The 10,754-nt window shown below is 40.2% G+C and overlaps 1 long non-coding RNA gene across 1 annotated transcript; it reads right to left on the minus strand.

Moving 5' to 3' along the window:
* Positions 1 to 261: 261 nt before the first annotated feature.
* LOC129625620 (uncharacterized) lies at positions 262 to 6,890 on the minus strand. The gene is made up of 2 exons (XR_008701563.1): positions 5,631 to 6,890; positions 262 to 622 (listed from the first exon to the last, which is right to left on the minus strand). It is a non-coding gene; the product is annotated as an uncharacterized LOC129625620 (long non-coding RNA).
* Positions 6,891 to 10,754: the final 3,864 nt, after the last annotated feature.

The raw sequence follows: 10,754 nt of genomic DNA on the forward strand, positions 1-10,754 counted from the left end.
TGTTAGAGTTAGTGAAACATTTTTAGACATGGTATCAACATATTGGGCAGTATGCACTTGTTGAGTCAATGATATTGCTGCCACAGTAACAGAAGTAATTGCGGTTATTAAAGCTGATATTCCTAAAATAAGTAAGCCCACAAATCGTCGCAATCGCATTAAATCCTGAAGTTGTTGTAATACAGCAAGACTATAGTTATATCAATAAGTGGTTACATTATAAGATAAGGTGGACGTTGTAACACTACAAAGGAGCAAACATTATATTGAGGGTTTAAACAAGATGAGAGCATACATTATTCACAGGTCACTACATTGGGTCCACCAGTTTAAAGTCACATGTACATTAAGTTTTCCAGAATCGTTGGTAAAGAGAAAAACATAAGGAGAGGGTAGACAAGCCAAATCAGAATAAGTAGAATTATTTTCTGGTTGGAGTTCGCGCTGCAGCAGCCCCGTCGGTCCCGCCGGGATCTCGATGTTTATCTTGCCTCCCCTTCTGGCGGGCTCCTCTTTTGTGATCGAAGCAATGGGTGAACTGGATGTCTGGGGGTCTGCAACATGGTGAATCAGCCTGTCTAAATTGGAGAATCTGCATCCTGTGGAAAAATATAAGCACATCCTCCACCGATAGTTAATAATGGGTCAGGACCCTTCCATTGTCCTGAGAGGGCCTTCCATTTGACTAATGGTTTTGCATTTAATTGCTCCAGGCACCAATGACGAAGCATTGCAATAGTTCTGGCTGAAATCAGTATTTAAAATATTTATTACGAAAAGAGCATGTTGCAAGATTTGATGGGGAGAACTATACTTAAACTCCCCTTCTTTTAGTTTTTGATTTTGGATTTTTAATGTTTGATGTGCTCTTTCAACAATGGCTTGTCCCTGTGGGTAATAAGGGATGCCTGTATTATGTTTAATTTGAAACTTTATACAAAATTTCTGAAAAGACTTAGAAGTGTAAGCAGGAGCATTGTCAGTTTTCAAAGCTTTTGGCAGGCCCAAATATGAAAAACAAGTAAAGAGATGTTGTATCACATCTTTACCTGCCTCTCCGGTACGAGCAGTTGTAATAATAACGTGATAAAAGGTATCTACAGTTACATGAACAAAAGACAGTTTTCCAAATGAAGAAACATGAGTTACATCTATTTGTCAGAGTACGTTAGGTTTGAGACCATGAGGATTAACTCCCATAGGTAGACTATTATAAACAGTGGGGCAGTGTAAGCAAGAACGCACAATCTCTTGAGCAGTCTCTCTGGGAATTGCTTTGGAATTGTTATCTCTCTTTGGAATTGTTATCTTAAGGCAGTAGCATATTGATGATGAAGTGAGTGAGAGGCTCTGGCCTCTTCAATCACAGTAGCCACTGTATTTTTGGTTAACAAGTCAGCCAAATCATTAAAGGCATTTAAAGGGCCGGGCAATCTGGAATGAGCCCGAATATGTCCAATGAAAAATATTTTATTCTTTTTTCAAATTTGTTGCTATAATTTAGTTAACAAATGAAATATGGTGGTTTTATTTTCAGGCAAAACCGCAGTTTCAATGTGTGGAAACAGCCTGACCACATACTGAGAATCAGAGTAAAGATTAAATTCCTCATCTGCAAACATAGCAAAAGCCTCTATGACTGTTGTTATTTCAGCTCTTTGAGCTGAAGTTTTTTGTGTTTTTAAAACTTTTTGGTGACCCATCAGTAAAAACTATTTGAACATTTGGAACAGGAGATTGTTTATATCTGACAGGAAAATTAACTGGATGTCTGGATATAAAATTCAGCAAAACATGCGAAGGTAAATGATGCAAAAATTTTGACCAAAATGGTTTCCTATAGCAATCTGCCAATTTTCAAACATTAGAAGAGCATCAAATTGTTTTTTATTATATGGAATTACAATTTCTGATGGCTCTTTACCAAATAATTTAATGTTCCGCTTTTTTCCTTTAATATCAAAGTAGCTATCAATCTTGGATAAGAAGCCGCTACTTTTTTAGTTTGAGCGGGAAGATGGACCCACTCTAGGGGGCCGTTTTGCCAGAAAACCAATTTTTTGTCTGGCTTCCCCAGTTACACCTATGGGGGTTTTATGGCAAAGGAATTGTCAAGCAGTTGTCAATTTAATTTTTTAATTTTTAAAATTTACATTTTAACAACATAAATTTAAAGATATGTTAATTTAGGTCTAATGTTTAGTTTAGGTCTTTGTATAAATTTAAAAAATAAATGTATAACCTCCTTATCTCATTTTAGTATACAGATATACCTAAATGTAAAATGTATTTATATAGTTTATACTTGTTACCATATAATATATATAAATCGATATACTTGAATTAATCTTTATAATTAATATATTAATATATATATTACAGCAATACAATACGTACACAGCTAATACCAACCAACACAAACCAATGTACTGCAATAATACATGTCACACATATATAATTATACGGTATATAGAACATATATCATCACAGCACATCAATCTATACCAATTAATATCAGCCACTCACACATTACTGCAATACATATTTAATTATACAGTATATATATAATATGCATATATGGCATACATATTTATATACAAATTAATCAAGTATAGATCTATAAATAGAATTAGGTATACCTTTATTATATTTTATTTATACCCATACCTAACTAGGCAAACTGTAATTATGTAAATATATTTATATTATGTATTTATAACAACATATAAAGTATTGTTAATTGTACCGCCTGTTGACAACTAAGAAATTGAGAAAACCCTTCTCTGAGTATCTCCTATTTGAGACAGCACGTCCCTCCCCCATAGGGTAAAGGGGAGCATAGGAACTACATAGGGTTGGAAAGTTCCACAGGTATCTTCAAACTGCCAATCTAACATTTTTGAACTTTTAACTACTGTGGGGGCTTGAGGGCAAATGAAACAAAATTTGACTCCTGAAATCTATCAGGCAACTTGTCAATCATCACTATTTTGTAAAAGACTTGCAGTTGATCCTTATTGAGTGAAATTATTATATTTGTTACTTGTTTTCTAAAAAGTTCTACACTTCTTTTTTCCTCCTTTTATAATCAATTGTGTCACCAAGCTGGGAAAAGATAAAACTATTTTTCTTGGGGTCACTGATAGATGGAACCAATGGGCCTTTTTGTCACAAGCGCCTTGTAGGTGTATGTTTTGTGGCAAGAATAATTTAATCTCATCTTTTGGTAATATTAATCCTAATTAACTGATCATTTAAAGTCTCATCTACTTTAACAAGAGCTGACTGTCTCATTTAGTCAACTTTCTCTTAGAACTGGAATTAGGATTGCTTTTTAAGTAATCAAAGGCTTTAAATCTGCAGTAGTCAGTTTTAAATGTGGGCGTATCCAATTAATGTCCCCTAATAATTTTTGGAAATCATTTAAAGTTAGTAAACAATCTTCAAATGGGCATTATCAATTTTTAAAACTTTTGGCACCTAAATATGAGAAGCAAGTAAAGAGGTGTTGTACAACATCTTTATAAGCTTCTCCAATTATCGTTTTGTAAACTAAATCTGGTCTATAGCTTTTTATATGACAAGTAACCATCTAATCTTTGCTTGAATACTTCCAGCAACGGGGAACTCACTACTCTTCAAGGTTTTAAACTCTCTCTCACCTTTTTCTCTACAGCATTCCCACCCCGCATACCACTTTCTCTAATCCCACCAACTCATTTTCAGTAGTATGTGTTGGCCAGGAGCTGGGCCAGTCTTTTTCAGCAATGTTAAGAGACGTCTGTTCCTGCTTCTAATAGCCCTGACATTTTACTTTCTTGAATTAAAAGATCTTTTAAAGGCCTTGGAGCTGTAATTTCCTGCACCCCAAAAGCTAGATCACTAAATCCAAATATTCTGTGGCTCCTAGCCTGAGAAGTCAAGTTTTTTTCCTGTCTGATACTAAGGTAAAAAGCAAAAACTGTGTTACTCTTTGACCTTTATTAATTTGTACAGTTTTAGTAGGCGGTGAGGTCAAAACTTTAATTTTTCAATATAATCAGAATCTACTACACCATGTACCACCGAAATTTTTTTTTTTTTTTTTTTTAAGAAAGCGAGCTTCGCCCTAGCACAAGTCCTACAATGCCCTCAGGCAGGGGGCCAGCCACTCCCATTGGAATTGGAGTAACCAGCTAGTCAAGGGTTAATATTGTTGTTAAATCCCCTTACGGTTTTTCTCTTAGCCTGGGTGAGACCCCCCTGAGGGGGTTTTCTCCAAGGAGCACGCTCTGCATATTGTGCAGGCAGTCTGTTTTAAAAGCTCCACTGTTTAAAAAACTTTTTTTTTTTTTTTTTTTTTTCTCAGGCTTAGGTAACACTTTGAGAGGCTTTGGGGGCAAAGTGGGGAACTCTTGAGCCCTGAAAGGCGCAAACGGAGGCGGCGGCGATGGCCTTAAATCAGAAAGTGGTGGATAAGTTTTTTGTTTTTTAAAGGTTTGCGCAGAGCGGGAGGGAGCTCGCCAGGGCACCTGGTCACAGCGTCTCTTTCTGTCTTTCTCTCTCTCTTCTTGCCTTTTTCACTTTTTTCTCACCCTTCTTTTTTCGCTACCCTTCTTTCCCTCGTTTCTTTCTCTTTACCCTCTTCTCTTCTTTAATTTTTTTTTTCTATCTTTTTCTCTGTATCTCCTTTTTTAACTTCCTTTTTCTATCTTGTTGCGTTCCCTAATTCTTTTCTGTTCTTCTCTTTTTCACTCTTTAGCTCTTTCTCTATCTTTACATCTTTTTCTATTTTTTTTACTTTTTTTTTTTTTTCACTTTTTTTTTTTTTTTTTTTTTTTTTTTGCTTGGGTGAGGCCCCCCGAGGGGTTTTTCTGCAATGAGCAGGCTCTGTATATTGTGTATTCTTTAAAAGCTCCTTTGTTTTAAAAAAAAATCTTTTTTATCTTTTTCAGCTTTAGGCAATGTTCTGGGAGACTTTGGATGTAAACTGGGGAATTGTTAGGCCCTGGGAGGTGCAAGCAGAGGTGGGGTAGTTGCCTTAAATCAGAAATTGTTGGATAAATTTTTAAAGGTTTGTGTAGAGGGGGAGGGGGCTCGCCAGGGCGCCCGGCCGCAGCGTCCTGTAAGCCCTCTCCGTCCTCGGGAGGTAGAGCACAGTCTCCCTCCTTTCCTTTGTCAATGGCAGAAAATATGATCTGCGCAGAAGGTGGAGACCCACTACCATCTACCGCTATAGCTTCTCCCATAGGCTATCCCACAGCCTCATGAGGAGGGTCCAGAACATTTTTAATCATATTTATAGGATAAGTTTTTAGTTGTTTTTTACCTTCACCCAAGTATCTAAGTTAACAGTAGCCTCTTTAACAGTTTCAAGATTACTTGTATAAAGAGTTGCCATTCTTAGTTTCAGTGTTACCCATGTCAGAAAATTAAGTATAATAGAAGATAAAGCTTTTAGCTTTTAAAAGAACAGGCTTTTCTTTGGCCTTTTAACTTCAGAAACTGTTTCTTCTCTCTAACTCTTCAACACTTTCAACACTTCCCACTCTTACTCGCCCTGTCTATCCTACAGGGGGGTCCGCGGCACCCTGAGTGGGGTCCTATCCGTCCCTAAAATTCAACACTGGGGGAAAGGGTTGGGGACCTACCTTCGAATGTCCCTGTTCGGGCGCCACCTGCCGGGGTCCAGCCCCGGCTGATCCAGGGTATTCGAAGCGGGGACGGCGTCGGCGACTTATTTATATTTATTTATTCATCAAAGATTCAAAGAGTAATAGAATGAGGATAGCTCAGTGAGGAAATTCAGTGGAGAAAAGAAGCTGAGTGGCTTGGTTTACACGGAAAATCAATATAACCCGTGACACCAGGTTAGCTCTGACCACGGAGGCCGCAGGCGCCCTCTCGAATAGCGGAAGGTGCCCCACCTTAGACACCTTCTCGAGTGGGTCTTAGAAGCCCAGGCAAATAAATGGTCGCAGAGGACATCCACGCTCCAGATGGACGCTCAGCCGGAAGTTAAAGGGAAGAATGACATGGGGAGACCAAGTTTCAGTGAACAAGGCCCGCACTTTATTTTCCAAAGTAGTTTTTATACCTTAAGGTATGCATAGAGGATAATGGGGGAAGGGGTAGAGTCATGCAGCAAGCCAGGCTTTCTTCCTGCAAACTTATCGTATGCAAAAGTTCAGGTGATAGACATCATCTTCTGGCCCGGAGGCCTGTTAACATTTTAAGAAACTTATCTTTCTCTAAAGGTGATTATTCCAAAGTCAGGCGCCAGCCTTCCAAAAAGCATTGAACAAAGCTGCATTTTACATTTCTATACACCCATTATATCAATCAATACACTGCCAAGGACACAGTAGGTAAGGAGTATGGAGACTTAGCAGCAAACATTGGCCCAACAAGTGAAAAACCCTTCACCAATACAATTTCTAATCAATCTTTTAACTACTCAAAGGAATCTGTGTTTAGGCAGTTTAGAACATCTCCTGCCTCTCACAGTTGGGAGGCTCTGAACAATCACATGTGGCCGGAAAAACCTATTCAGGCAGGCTAGAGGATTTCCAAAGGAGTTTGTAGGTTAAACACTGTCACACCCAGGAATTATTAACTGGAGCTGTGAGCTAACTCTTTTTTCAGAGAGAGGTAGTGGGGGACAGCCCCCCGTAAAGTCAGAGGTGTAGGTGAAAGCACAAAGCAGAAAGTAGGCAGACTCTGGTTTTGGGGGTAGATGCTCGAGAATTTCCAGGGGGACTCCTGAGGCTCGATCCCGCCTTTGCGTATGCCGAGCCTCCTTCCTCATGACCTTTGTCATGGGCGGAGTGCCTCACGCTGGCTCCCGGAAGTGATAGAATTCCAGTTGAGCTATTCCAGATCCTCACTCAATATGCAATGTGCCGGCTCCCAGCAGTTCATTATGCTAGTAAAGTAATGCTTAAAATTCTCCAAGCCAGGCTTCAGCAATATGTGAACCATGAACTTCCAGATGTTCACATTGGTTTTAGAAAAGGTGGAGGAACCAGAGATCAAATTTCCAACATCTGCTGGATCATGGAAAAAGCAAGAGAGTTCCAGAAAAACATCTATTTCTGCTTTACTGACTATGTCAAAGCCTTTGACTGTGTGGATCACAATAAACTGTGGAAAATTCTGAAAGAGATGGGAATACCAGACCACTTTACCTGCCTCTTGAGAAACCTGTATGCAGGTCAGGAAGCAACAGTTAGAACTGGACATGGAACAACAGACTGGTTCCAAATAGGAAAAGGAGCACATCAAGGCTGTATATTGTCACCCTGCTTATTTAACGTCTATGTAGAGTACATCATCATGAGAAATGCTGGGCTGGAAGAAGCGCAAGCTGGAATCAAGATTGCTGGGCGAAATATCAATCACCTCAGATATGCAGATGACACCACCCTTATGGCAGAAAGTGAAGAAGAACTAAAGAGCATCTTGATGAAATGAAAGAGGAGAGTGAAAAAGTTGGCTTAAAGCTCAACATTCAGAAAACAAAGATCATGGCATCCGGTCCCATCACTTCATGGCAGATAGATGGGGAAACAGTGGAAACAGTGTCAGACTTTATTTTCGGGGGTTCCAAAATCACTGCAGATGGTGATTGCAGCAATGGAATTAAAAGACGCTCACTCCTTGGAAGGAAAGTTTTGACCAATCTATAAAGCATATTAAAAAGCAGAGACATTTCCTTGTCAACAAAGATCCGTCTAGTCAAGGCTATGGTTTTTCCAGTGGTCATGTATGGATGTGAGAGTTGGACTATAAAAAAAAGCTGAGAGTTGAAGAATTGATGATTTTGAACTGTGGTGTTGGAGAAGACTCTTGATAGTCCCTTGGACTACAAGGAAATCCAACCAGTCTATCCTAAAGGAGATCAGTCCTGGGTGTTCATTGGAAGGACTGATGTTAAGGCTGAAACTCCAATACTTTGGCCACCTGATGCAAAGAGCTGAGTCGTTGGAAAAGACCCTGATGCTGGGAAAGATTGAGGGCAGGAGAAGAAGGGGACGACAGAGGATGAGATGGTTAGATTGCATCATCGACTCAATGGACATGGGTTTGGATGGACTCCGGGAGTTGGTGATGGACAGGGAGGCCTGGCGTGCTGCAGTGCATGGGGTTGCAAAGAGTCGCACAAGACTGAGCGGCTGAACTAACTGAAAAATTTCATTAAAGCCATGGAAAAAATACTTCATGTGTTTCTGTAGAACAAAATTAGATCCTAGATTTGGGAAACTATGAAAGAGATTTTTCACATTCATCTATGCCTCATAGTCCTCTTGCCACCATGGACAGACCTGGGATGGTTTTAAATACACAGGTGTGTAGGACCTACATGTAATAGACCATAGAGTTCTCTCATATGGTAATTATTTTTCTGGTGGAGTGTCCATAGCAGGCATGGCTTGCATGTATGGTGAGGAGTGGGGGGAATCTTTGTACCTCCCCTCTATTTTGCTGTGACCCTAACACTGCTCTAAAAACAGCACCTTCTTTAAAAGAGAAACAAGCAGGGAGGAGGGTGGTGGTGTGAGGACTCTGGGTAGGTACCACATGTATCTTCAGAGTGGGATGAAGTCTGGTGTGACTGGAGCTGGGCAGCGGGAGGGACCGAAGACCTGAGGGGCCCTGATTGCAGTCATGCGTCACTTCCCTTCTGGTTTCAGGAAGGAGCTCTTCTGCCATCTTAACAGCTGGTGTTCCCAACAACCACTACTTTCCCCAATATTTATGCACCTTCTATGTAGAATTTCATTTAAAGATTACTTCTTCTTAGTGAAAGTGAAAGTCGCTCAGTCATGTCTGACTCTCTTTGACCCCGTGGACTGTAGCCCACCAGGCTCCTCTGTCCACAGGATTCCCCAGGCAAGAATACTGGAGTGGGTTACCATGCTGTCCTCCAGGGGATCTTCCTGACCCAAGGATTGAACCCAGGTCTCCTATATTTCAGGCAGATTCTTTACCGTCTGAGGCACTAAAGTCCTTACTTCCTCCTAAGGTACAGATAATTCAATTTACGTTACTAGTTAACATGATACCTCTTGTACCTTAAGAAAGATCTTTATGAATTAATCGTGAAGTAATGGAAGTGTTGGTTGTTATGGGAAATATACATATATGTGTGTATGAATATATTTGCTTACTGTAGATGGTGTACACGCATGCACACACAAGCCTACATGAATAGATGATATGATGTAGACCAGCTCCCTTCTTCTGGAGAAGATTTTAGAAAACAGCAGGAGGGTGTTGGTGATTTTCAAGACAAACCACACAGGATGATTGCCCACAACATCCACAGGGTCAGAGCTTGTTTTAAACGTTTATTATGTGTGTTTGTGTGCGTGATGCGTAATACGTAGCATATGTATGTTATCGTGCTCGTGCTTAGTCACTAAGTCGTGGCTGACTTTTTGCGACTCCAGTGCTATGGCCCACCAGGCTCCTCTGCCTGTGGGATAGTCCAGGCAAGAATGCTGGAGTGGGTTGCCATTTCCTTCTCCAGGGGATCTTCCCAACCCAGGGACTGAACCCACGTCTCCTGCATCTTATGCATTGGCAGGTGGCTTCTTAACCACTGAGCCACCTGGGAAGCATGTATACATGCACATATATATACATGCACATATATTATGCATACTGAATATGCACATTTATACATACTATACACACATGCATACTATATGTGTAAAGTATATATGCTACATAACCATGCATACATATAGGCACACTATATAAATGCACATATATACTTGTACATATTGTATATGTAGATATGCATACTGCATACACACACGTGTGCAGATAAACCGTATATTTGTGGATATATGCATATATCTTAATTTGTTGGGGTGATTGAGTTCGGTTTGGGGGCTTAGAGCTGACTCTCCCCCAGCCAACAAGCACCTGAAGCTAGCCCTCTTGGCCCACTTTTGACATGAGCCATTGTTGTTATTCTTCATGCCACTGTGTGATTTCTGCTGCCTTGGGATACAGCCGATGCCTAGAGTCAGTTCTCACTTATCTGACAGTGACAACTGGGGGTTACCTCCAGGATATAATCCACAATTCTTCTGTTTTCATACACATGACTGAATATTTTAATGGCAGTCCAAGGTCAGGATCTGGGGCATAGCTCATGAAAAACAACACACACATGTCATTTTCAGAATCCCGGTGGGTTTGAAGAAACTGAAATGATGAAGAACTCACTTTCTATTTCGGAGCCTGTTGTAAAACGATTGCCTCCAGAGCCTTGGGATGTGTTTATTTTTTTATGTGCCATGTTTATTTGCGATGGTGCAGGATCCCACTGTTAATTATAAGCACAGGCCTCTGCTGTTCACGGGGCATCTGCTCCACACTTCCAGGGCACACCCTGCGCTGGGGGTGGCTCCCATAAAACAGATGCCGCAAGGAAGAAAGGAGCATGGATTTTTCTTTAATGATGGCAACGTCCAACGCTTTTAAGAAGGACATTCTGAGAGCTGAATCAAATATTTGATTTTCCACTAAACTGCAAAATGAAACCGTTTTTAGCAAATGCTGCAGTTAGAGACAGCTGGAGAAAACTTGAGGAAGACTTTGTCCTATTGTCTGAAGTTCGACTGAAAATCACTTAGATTGTCACCTTAGGCGCTTTATCTATTGATCGCACATCAATATTTAATCCTCTGTTTCTGAAGAAATTGCAGCATAATAGACCATCTTCGCTGCTTTTTAAAAAATCCACTTCTGGTGTCTTTATT

Source organism: Bubalus kerabau, chromosome 13 (genome assembly GCF_029407905.1).
Source record: "Bubalus kerabau isolate K-KA32 ecotype Philippines breed swamp buffalo chromosome 13, PCC_UOA_SB_1v2, whole genome shotgun sequence".
In the NCBI taxonomy this organism is placed as follows: domain Eukaryota; kingdom Metazoa; phylum Chordata; class Mammalia; order Artiodactyla; family Bovidae; genus Bubalus; species Bubalus kerabau.